The sequence below is a fragment of the Miscanthus floridulus genome, chromosome 6 (assembly GCF_019320115.1).
Source record: "Miscanthus floridulus cultivar M001 chromosome 6, ASM1932011v1, whole genome shotgun sequence".
Classification (NCBI taxonomy): Eukaryota; Viridiplantae; Streptophyta; class Magnoliopsida; order Poales; family Poaceae; genus Miscanthus; species Miscanthus floridulus.
In genome coordinates, this window is record NC_089585.1 from 28,437,780 (window position 1) to 28,449,489 (window position 11,710).

At 51.8% G+C, this 11,710-nt stretch overlaps 1 pseudogene; it reads left to right on the forward strand.

Annotated features, from left to right (window-relative positions):
- The first annotated feature begins 9,295 nt into the window (after window positions 1-9,295).
- On the forward strand, window positions 9,296-10,952 carry LOC136460407 (ankyrin repeat-containing protein At5g02620-like; annotated as a pseudogene).
- The last annotated feature ends 758 nt before the right edge of the window (window positions 10,953-11,710 follow it).

Here is an 11,710-nt window from a genome sequence, read left to right on the forward strand (position 1 = left end):
CGGTAATCTCTCTCCCTCTCTCTTTCGATCTCTCGCCCTCGCACTTCTCTTCCCCGGCGCTCTATGCTCTCAGCAACGGCACGGAGGCAGCAAAAGCGAACGCGGAAAAGGTAAGGAGGGAGAGGGCGAGGCTGTTTGCGTATTTATGCAGGGACGAATCGAAACCACCGGGCGACGAAATCGGGGAAGTTTCCCCCAGGAAATCCGGCGCGGTTATCCAGATCCGGTCTTACCGCCCACTCCCTCCTCATTAATTGCGCGTGCAGTTACGTCCCGTCGACTGACGCCACGTCGCGCCCAACCGCAGCAGTAGCAGGCGCCGTTTCACCTCCCCGAAAAAGCTGCCTCAAAAGGCGCGCCTGCCGTTGCTAACCGCAGGGAGAGAGGTAACCCCCACCCGATTCCTTTCAGGCAAAGGAACCAGGCACCGAGCCCGTTACGGTCCAGGGGTTCGAAGGCTGGGCCCTCAGGGGTTTCGACAGCCGCCCCAGGACAACAGAGTCAGGGGCGACTACGGGCGAGCCTATGCGAGGCCGAGGCCCAAGCAAGCGAGACGCTTGGGATGCCCTGTGTCGTGTCCGAGACCGGCAGGGAAGTCTCTGAATGGGATCCCACCGTAGGGAGGCACCGAGCCACCGAGGCCCAGCGAACGGCCTCGGCTCCCACTAGAGAAACCCTCCGGTACTCTTGGAGCGCGTCTCCGGACCGCTAGCCGACCCCCAGCGAACGGGGTACGGGCCTCCACTCGGACTTACCCGATAACAGCTCACCGGAAATGCCGTCGCTCGCGCCCAACGAGGGTAGCGTGGCATCTTCCACCCCTCCTTCCGAGCGAAAAGGAAGCGCGAGGGTCGAACAAAAAGTCAGGAGAATCCCTGACGGCCCTCTCGCTCCGCGCAGAGGCTAAGGGACTCTTCCTGCAAAACGTTGCCGAGTCCCAGCGACCTGGGCTCGCACACGAGGGGGCTCGGCAATACAAACCCTCCTTCCAAGCGAAAAGGAAGCGCGAGGGTCGTTCAAAAAGCCGGAAGAACTCCTGACGGCCCTCTTGCTCCGTGCAGAGGCTAGGGAGCTCCTTCTGCAAAAAGACGCCGAGACCCCGCGACCTAGGCTCGCACCCGAGGGGGGCTCGGCAGTCAGACCCTCACACGCGAGGGGCGAACCAAAAGCCAGGGGACCTCTGACCGCTCTCTCGCTCCGCGTGAGAGACTCGGGGGCCCTCCTGCAACTTTGCCGAGACCCAGCAGCTCAGGCTCGCACACGAGTGGGCTCGGCAAACAGCCCCCCCCCCCCCCGTCCGAGCGAAAAGGACGGGCGGGGGACGGGCAAAAAAGACGGGAGGACCCCTGACCGCCCTCTCGCTTCGTGCGGAGGCTCGGGGGCTCTTCCTGCACCCGAGATAAAGACAAGCGACCCAAGCCCGTTACGGTCCAGGGGTTCGAAGGCTGGGCCCCCAGGGGTTTCGACAGCCGCCCCAGGGCAAAAGAGTCAGGGACGACTACGGGCAAGCCTGTATGAGACGCTTGGGATGCCCTGTGTCGTGTCCGAGACCGGCAGGGAAGTCTCCGAATGGGATCCCACCGTAGGGAGGCACCGAGCCACCGAGGCCCAGCGAACGGCCTCGGCACCCACTAGAGAAACCCTCCGGTACTCTTGGAGCGCGTCTCCGGACCGCTAGCCGACCCCCAGCGAACGGGGTACGGGCCTCCACTCGGACTTACCCGATAACAGCTCACCGGAAATGCCGTCGCTCGCGCCCACCGAGGGTAGCGTGGCATCTTCCACCCCTCCTTCCGAGCGAAAAGGAAGCGCGAGGGTCGAACAAAAAGTCAGGAGAATCCCTGACGGCCCTCTTGCTCCGCACAGAGGCTAAGGGACTCTTCCTGTGACACTTTGCCGGGACCCAGCGACTTGGGCTCACACACGAGGGGGCTCGGCAATACAAACCCTCCTTCCGAGCGAAAAGGAAGCGCGAGGGTCGTACAAAAAGCCGGGTGAACCCCTGACGGCCCTCTCGCTCCGGGCGGAGGCTAAGGGGCTCTTCCCGCAGCATCGTCGAGGCCCTACGATCCGAACTCACACCCACGGGCCCGGCAAACACAATGTAACTCCCCACTCGAAAGAGAAAAAAGCCCCTGGAGAAGTGGAATCACTCCTCCAGGGCCTCGGGGGCTACACCCGGCGGGTGCGCTCGCGTGCACCCACCGAAACCTCGAAGACAAAACACCATCCCGACAGGAACTATCAAGAGCCAATTCTCGTCAGAACCTCAAGGGGAGTGCCTCCACTCCCCCCAAGGCTCGGGGGCTACTGTCGGATACCGTGAGAAGGGGTACCCTAAGCAAGATCCAAAAAACGACTGCTTAGACTTCGTAAAGATCGAAACCAGCTAAACGCTGCTGGCCTCGGCCGATTGTCCGACTCGCCCGAGGCCCCATCGCCGCGAGCCTCGGCCGACCCTCCGCTTCGCCCGAGGCCCCTCACCACGGGCCTCGGCCGATTCCCCGTCAAAGGCCTCGGCCGGGCCACCGACCCTCTGTCTCGCGCAAGGCGGACTCGGCAGCACTCCGCCACCTCTTCCTTCTCCCGTCCCTCTGGCAAAACGTCGTGTCACGACGTTTCAGCCAACTGCTGCCCCCGACAACAGCCGCACGCCCGGCACAGTACAGCAGAATGGCCGATGGGACAGGAGGCAGGACTGGGCAGGGGTTACCCGCCACTGTACTAACCACCGTGACGCCCATGCCTCACTATGCTGCCAACTCCTGCACCGAGGACAATGCAGCGTGGGGAGCCACATCTGGGCTACTGTAGCCTCGGAATCAGTACCCAAGGCCAATAACTCCCCCCAAGGACCTCGACAGTTTGCTTCACGGGCTCGGCAGCCTGAGGGTCCATGACCACCGAGCCCCCCGCGATGGCTCGGCCTCGGCATAGCCGCTGCCCCCTACGACGTCATTACACGGCAACCCGCACGTCGCCCGCCATGTCCTGCATCAAGCCGTACTGGAGCCCCACGACGCACAAGACCGAGTACGACCAGCATGTCACTTCCGCACGTCCCATCGAGGCGCTCAACCACTCCGACAAATCACACGACGGCGCAGTGCAGCGACGTGGCAGACCAGACGTCCGTCACGTCAGCACCCTGCCATCCACGACGGGACTGTGCAAGGGTTACCGGCTACTGTGCTGCCTAAACTCCTGCACCAAGGACGGACATGACGTGGGGAGTCAGAACCGGGTTCCTGTGACCTCGGGGCCAGCGAACCGGCCGCTCCGCCCCGCTCGAGACCCCCGATGAGCCTCGGATTCCGCCTCGCCCGAGACTCCCGGTAGGGCCTCGGGCGAACTGGCCATGCTCCGCCTCGCCCGAGGCTGGGCTCGTCCCGCAATCTCGTCACCTCCACCTCAAAAGTCACTCTGGCAGGCTATCGCATCCAATTAATGCACCCAGCTGCCCTCACTACGAAAGCCATGATCGGCAGTATGCCGCGACAGGACAACGGTCAAATCGCCTTTTTACCATCCCTTACTGACGATACAGGGCACCGTATCCTGTAGACGCATGTTCGGCACTGTTCCGCCCAAATCAACTATCGACGATGGCCGCCCAGACCTCACATTGCCACCCGCTAAAGGCCTCGGCACAGCAGGCCTCAGCACAGTGGGTCTCGGCCTCAGCGCGATAGGTCTCGACACAGCCTACTACAGCAGCCACCAGGCCTCGGCATTTCACCAAGTCAACAAAAGTACAAGAGCGCAGCATGTCGTCAGCCTTGAAGACCATACCGACTAGACATCGACTGGAACTCCCACGACGCCATACTGCTTCAGGGAGCGGAATACGTCGGCAAATAGTAGCCTTCTCATGTACCTCTCGCTTCCTCCTTGTAACTATAAAAGGAGATAGCCAGGGCCATTTCTGGGGGGGGGGACGAAGACACCGATAGAACGAGACACTTCCACTACGCTGCTTGAGAACAACGCCTCAAACAGCCCGCACCACCCTCGCCGAGACCTGGGGCTAGCCCTCTCTCACCCAGCTTGTAACCCCCTACCACGAGCACTCCGGTGCAAGGAATACAAGATCAATCTCTCAGACTGGACGTAGGGCCTCGACTGCCCGAACCAGTATAAATCTTGTGTCTTTTTGCATCACCATCCGGGATTAGGGACACGCAGTACAAATTCACTCGTTGGTTGAGGGACCCCTGGTTCCAAAACACCGACAGTACACATTGTAGTCCTCGAGCCTGCTAGAAGTTGAAAAAATGAATCTTTTAGCAGGGTCAAAGAGTTTTAATGGAAGCTTATCAACGTCATCTGCCATGTACTGATCAAGACCCCGGACGTGTTGACCAAGATCGGCACCCTGATCCGAATAGTATGGAGCAACTTGATAGCACACCGATGAGACGTAGCAAAATCCGACCACCAAGAGAGTCCCTAGCTTAGCTGGCGACTCTTGCACGAAGAATCCAAACGCCAATGAGTGCCCAACTTAGCTAGCAATGCTTGCACGAAGAATCCAAACGCCAAAGAGTGATAAGCTTAGCTGGTGACGCTTGCACGAAGAATCCGAATGTCGAGGAGTATCAAACAACCGGTCAGCAGCGAAGTGAGCGCCGAGCAGAAATGAGCGCCAAACAGTCTGACCAACTGGTTGGCAACGAAGTCCATGAACCTAGAGGTTCGATCCGACTACCAGTTGGTGCAACCACCCGGACGATGATCATTTTGTCCTTCCTAGGCGATCCAGTCTCCAAGCGTAAAAAATAACTGAATCGGTCCCCTACAATATAAATATATAGAACGGGTAGTACATGGTGTAAAAACAAAATATATGAACCCGACGATGAAGGCAGTAGAGCAAAGTGGATAAATATTATGTTTGTTTGAAGTGTTCATTTTTTAAATATGAGTTAATTTCCTTCCAATTGGTTTTGTATTATATCACCAGCCTCGACTAGCCCAAGTCCCACAGCGTGGAGTGATCGACACGTGTGTACGCGTTAGAGAAAGAGCGTCGCCGAAGAGCCGCTGCCGACCACCCATAACGTAGAGCGCTGGAGCCCGTGCACGTGTAGGTGTGAGATCAAGGAGGGTCGCTTCTGGATAACACGAAAAAGGACATGGCTAGTCGGCGAGTTGATGAAGAATATCTTAAAGATATTATAAACACTAAGTGTTCTTTTTGGAAATGTGTTTATATTTAATATAAGCCACCCTGACCAGTTAGTTTGTGGTTGAGCCCCTAGCCTCGGCTAGCCCATAGACCATAACGCAGAGCGCTGGAGTTCGTGCACATGTAGGAAAACAAGCGTCACCGAGGAGCCGCTGCCGACCACCCATAACGCTGAGCGCTGGAGCCCATGCACATGTAGGAAGAAGCCGGAGACAGGGCCATCTCTGGGAAACACAAGTGTAAACATGGCTTGTTCGAGAAGTCATTGAGGCGAAAAGAATGTCATCTTTAAGACGGTATACATGAAAAAGTCATTTGGAGAATAATCATAGAGAAAACAACATGGAGAAACATTATGGCGAAAACTTTATTAAATGTTCATATATGAAAGGGTGACTGAGCTTTAGTCATAACGTCAGGTCGGCAGCGTATGCCGTTATCTAGTCGGCGTCGACGAAATTGCTCGGCCCTCGAGCTTTTTGGCCTGTCGTCGTGGCGACGGTCGTGGTTGTCACAGTGTTGTTCTTCTCAGCGATCATCATTGCGACACGGCAAGCGATCGGAGCGAGTAGTCTGGGCGACGTCGTCCTTATACCGCTGGTCGGCCTTAAGCAGACCAGATTCGAGGAGATCACTGACGTAGCCGCATTCGATGACTCAGGCGGCTCACTTAGTGGCTCGGGCGACTCGGGTGGCTCGCTTAGTGGCTCAGGTGGGCTTGCTTGGCTGCTCGATGCAATCGTACGGGTGCACGAAGTCATAGTCGAACGGGGATAATCGCCTTGACGAAGTCTATCCGCGTGGGAAGGCAAAGTCCGTGTGGCGGCGTCCGACCGAGGCGAGGCTTGGTCCGGGTCTTTCTCCTGCGTACATGCATGGTGATCCCGAGGGGATCTTGTTGTCTGGGCGCTTGGGCCAACCTTGGGCGTGTAGGCATGTCGTGCCTGCATGCACACGGACATGCAAATTTCACCTTGATTATATTAAATGATCTTGCATGGCGGTGTAGATGGGACATGGCTGAAGCGTGCTTGCTTTTGATAGATGATACGTAACCATGTATATGCTCCAGAGTTTGAACAGATCTCTGTTTCCTTGAGTCATTATGCATGAATTTGTAAATTATGCATTTGAGCAACTTAACTGGGACGGAATTGGTAAGGACTTAAGTTGGACGGCCGCTATTCTTGGGAGAGCTGGAGTCGAACTTGGTCGGAGACGAGTCGGAGCCAGATTCAATTGAGGCGGACTATCGACCGATCTGCTGGAATTCCAATCCATAATGCATGCGTACATGCACGGAAGCCTGACTCCCGCATGCCTTGTAGATGCGTTTGTCCCTTGCTTGTTTGCTCGATCAGCCTGGACGTCACGATCCGCATGTGCAGCAAATTGATCTTGAGAGGACAACAACAGACGAGTTGGAGGTTGGAGCCGCACGGTGATGATCTCAGCTCAATCTACCGTGCAGCCACGAGATGTTGGGATGCTAAGTCCGAGATCGTTGACGACGGAAGGATATCTCGATTCAAGATCTCGAGAGACGCGGACTCGCCGCCGACGTTGTTGCTTGAGGTATGTCATCTGGTTCACCGAGGGATCAGTACGTACATCCCTACCTGGCACGCCACTGTCGACGAAATATGGTCGGTAGTCTACCGAGGGGTATGTACACGGTAGTAGATGAATCGATGAAGGTGTGCGAGATACGAACTAGATGGTGACACAGGCGTAGAAATAACGATTTAGACAGGTTCAGGCCGTCAAGTCGACGCAATATCTACGTCCTATATCTTTGGTGGATTGTATATTATGATTAGATATTTGGGATGCCGACTAGGGACCCCTGCCCCTCCTTATATACTATAGAGGGGTAGGATTATAAGGAAAGTATCATAGTATTCTATTTGGATTACAACATCTATAATAGTCCTGATAAATCATATCTTCTAAATACCTTGCGGTGTACACTGATGAATGCCGTGCACCACAAGTCTTGACGTCGTGGGCTAGATCGTCCCTAATCATACGGCCCATGTCCCTTGCCGTGGGAATCTAGGGTCATACCCCTCATAAGTCCTTAATCTTAAATTATAAAATCTCAATCATCCCACTAGGCTCTTGCTCTTCCTTACACTCCAAAAAGTTTCCTCTAGTGAATAAATGGGCAAGAGAACTAAATTGGAGAAGATGAATCCCCACCACTCACTCAACTAGCCATTGACCCACCACTCACTCAAGCCATTGGTGTCAAGTCTCGCTGAAATTGGGGGAGTCAGACCGGACCCACAGGGGGTTTCGACTCTCACAAACAGCACATCGCCTTTACTGTTACCGTCGGACCCAGCGCATCGTCCGACGACCCCCGTACGACGGTTCAAAAACTTCTCTGCATACTTTTTGGACACCGTCGGACCCGCATTACTGATGGGCCGATGCAGTCCTATTCACCAGAATTTGACGGCACCTGACACAGACCCTAGGCGTCGTACTCTCGTGTCATGGTCCAACGGCCCATGGACCCTGGGTCCGATGGTCGCCTCTGCCTGAGCTACTTTGTGAACTCCGCGCATGCATCGGACCTATGAACCATGGTCCGACGATCACCCTGAGCCAGAGTCCGACGCTCATCTGAACCCTCTCTTCACTTTCAATTCAAATCCTCTGTGAATGGGGTTTGATTTCCTTTGAGCTATCTAGTGCTAAGTTTAATAAGTGTGCACCACACATAACACATTAGACACATCTAAATCAAGCTATTAGTTCATACCACATTTATAATACGACCAAAGGAAAAATAAAATTCTAAACTACTCTAAGTGTCTCTCAACGCCAAACGAAATTTAGAACTAGTTCATCCTTAACTTGTCGTTCATACTTTGAAAACTGAAACGATTTTCATCGATAGAGGCATGAAAACCATTGATTGCCCAAACAACCACCATTATTTTGACCTAACTCAAATTGCTTCTGCAAAATACATATTAGTCATAATAATCTTATGTCGTCATTAATCACCGAAACCCATTAGGACCTAGATGCTTTCAAGAATAAAATAAAAAATAAATAAAATAGGAGAAAAAATGAAAAATAAAAGATACCAACATCTCATGGAATGAAATAAATAAAAAACAAAAAACAAAGAGAAAATAAAAGATGAAATTAATAAATAGGAAGACAAAATAAATGAAAGAAAGAAAAAAGAAAAAAAGATCACGTAGTAGTGGGGAAAAGGGAAAAAATAAAGAAAAAAAACAAAGATAAAAGCAAAGGAAAAGACAATCCACGTGGATTCATTCAGGCCAGCAGCAGCAGCAGGCTCCACAGGCACGCGGATTTATTCCGTTTCTACTCCTTCCGAGCCAGGCTGCATAGACACCGACACATTACCGTTCTCGTCACCTGCCTGTGTTTTCTTCGCTTCTTCGCGTCTCTTCAATTCTCCCCATTCAGCATTCACACACACACACACACACACACACACACACACAGTTCTTGTATTTTTCTTTTCCTTTGACAGTTTGCTGTGAGAAAGAATAGAAGCTGGTGGTAAGGTTACCACATGAGCATGCAAGGCAAATCATATCAATTCTTGTACAGTTATCCAATCCAATCAAATCAAATTCTCAAAAGAGGCTGGACAGCTGGTGACATGAACCAAAGTTAATCACCTGGATTTTGCACATATATACACTGCATCAGTGGAAGCCAAAGCCACACTATGCAGGAGCACCAAACCATTCGTACAGTGCACAAGTCGGATCCACGAGGCTTCAGTGACCCAAACAAACAACCAGAGGAGCTGGCAAGTCTCTGAATACCTCAGTTTGCCGGCCGTGCGAGCTCAGATTGCTCAGCTCGCTCCTTCAGCCCATGTGCTTCAGTTTGCAGGTCAGTCGTCGTTATACTCATACTTCTACCACGTACAAGCATTTTGCTAGAAAGTAGGAAGAAATGCATAATTGGTGCCTACTGTTCTTTTATATTTTTCCTAGCTTTGTCTCTCTTTTTTTTTTTGAAAGATCCGGTTGTCCCGCATTATATTTTTCCTAGCTTTGTCGCTGACCTTTGTTTTTTTATCCCTCCTATCGGTAAAGAAAACCCTGCTTGGTAGCTGGAGATGTCGTCGAGCAGTGGAGCGGAGGGAACTCTTACCTCGCCCACTGAACAGCAAGCAAATGCTCTGGTAGCGACGACGACCATGGACGCCAAGCTGATGGTGGCCACAGGCAGTGGCAATGTCCAGCAACTGAAGGATCTGGTGAAGAAGGAGGAATCGCAGATGGTGGTGGTGGTGATGGCCAGGCAGCACGCTGCTTCCGTGGAGAAGCCTCAACCTCAGCAGGGGAACATGGATCCCCATCTGCTAGCACTGGCGTCCTCCGACTCTTCTGAGAAACTGAAATCTCTTCTCATCAGCAGGGAAGAAAGTCAGGCCTCTGGCCATGGCCATGGCGGCGGCACCGACGGAGGCTTGACTACTCGGCGTGCTAGTGCTAGCTCTTATGGTGACACAGAAGCAAATGATTCGATCCTGGAAGGGGTCACGGCTGAAGGTGACACTGCACTCCATGTGGTGGTGGCCGCCAGCGGTTATCGCAACGGTGATAGTTTCTTTGAGAGCGCTCGCATCATCTACGGGAAAGCGAAGCACCTCCTCTTTGTGCAAAACAACAAGGGTGACACCCCTCTGCACTGCGCTGCACGGGCGGGGAAATCCAACATGGTTGCTTGCCTCATTGATCTCGCTCTAGCTGAAGGTGAGGATAGGATGAAGGAGGAGCTGCTGCGGAAAGAGAACAAGCACAAGGAGACGGCCTTGCATGAGGCTGTCCGCGTTGGAAACAAGGACATAGTCGGCCTGCTGATGGAGAAGGACTCAGAATTGGCCAGCTTTCCCCGAAGATGGCGGCGCATCACCTATGTATGTAGCCATCATGCTGAAACGAGAAGAAATTGTGAAAACACTGTATGAGAAGAGTAGTGATGGAAAGCTTTCCTTCTCCGGACCAAATGGACACAATGCATTGCATGCTGCAGTTCTCCGACACCGAGGTACACGCATTAATTAACAATTACTTTTCTATAATCTTTTGACGATAACAATATCTTTGTCTAATCTGGCTGTGTATTCCAACTAAAGCTTCATTTATTCACATAGTTGTTTTGTCCTCACCTTGTTAGTCTGACAAATTAAAGAATGATATTTGCAGATCTTACAGAGTTGTTAATAGAATGGAACAGAGCACACCTCCCCCAGCAAAATAAGGACCTTACCACACAAAGGGATGAAAATGGGAGTATGCCTCTTCACTTTGCCGCAGCTAAATTCCTACTTTGGCCATCAACAATTTGTCGACAAGTATTGGAAGCTAATCCAGAAGCCCTGTATCAACCCGACCATGCTGGATTTTCCCCCATACATGCTGTTGCCTCTGTAGGTGCTTTCTGGAACGTCATGACGTTTGTTAAAAAATATCCTGGTAGCGCCGGTCTGCGCGATGCTAAGGGAAGGACATTTCTGCATGTCGCTGTTGAGGAGTGGGTCATAATCTGGATTGGCTGCAAAATCCCATCACTATCATGGATTATGAATATGGTAGACAACGATGGGAACACTGCGCTACACCTTGCTGTCGAGGCCGGGAGCCTTCTAATGTTTTGTCCTCTATTGGGGAATCCACAAGTGAACTTAAATTTACCCAACAATGGAGGGGAGACTCCATTAGATATAGCACAATACTCCCTCCATACTCAAAAATGAAGTCGTTTTGGACAGCGACACGGTCTTCAAAGCATAACTTTGACTACTTATTTTTATAAAGATATTTATCAAAAAGTGATATATGTAAATTTTTGTGAAAGTATTTTTCAAGACAAATCTATATGTATGGTTTTCACATTTTCAAACTCAACAACTTAAAAGTTATTCATGATTTATATTTTCAATGTTTGACCCAAGCCTTGTTCAAAACGACTTCATTTTTTAGTATGGATGGAGTATAAGATTTCCAAGGTATCAGGATTGTACCATATTCAGGTAATCCATTAGAGATAATACGCTCATTTTTTTCCAAGCATGAGCAAACAACTGATCTGATAGTTTGCTCTCCTCATCGGCTTCTTTTTTGTTTTGCTTTTAATTTGCAGAGTAGTGAAGAACAAATACTACTCACGCTCAGAAATGCCGGTGCTGTCACCGGTGTGTGTCGTGGTGATCACTTCAAAGATGTGCTGAGGGTAAAGGTAGATGATGAAAGTAAAGAAATGGAGGTGCTGAAAGACACGACGGGAACTCTATGTATTGGGTCGGTTCTAATAGCAACCGTGACATTTGGCTCAACTTTTGCTGTGCCTGGAGGTTACATAGCTGATGATCACGATAATGGAGGTTCACCAATACTTGCTCGAAGGTATGCCTTTGATGCATTCATCGCATCTAACACATTGGCCTTCGTTTTCTCCATGATGGCTACCATTGGTCTCATGAATTCGGGATCACCTTTGTTGAACCCTCGGAGC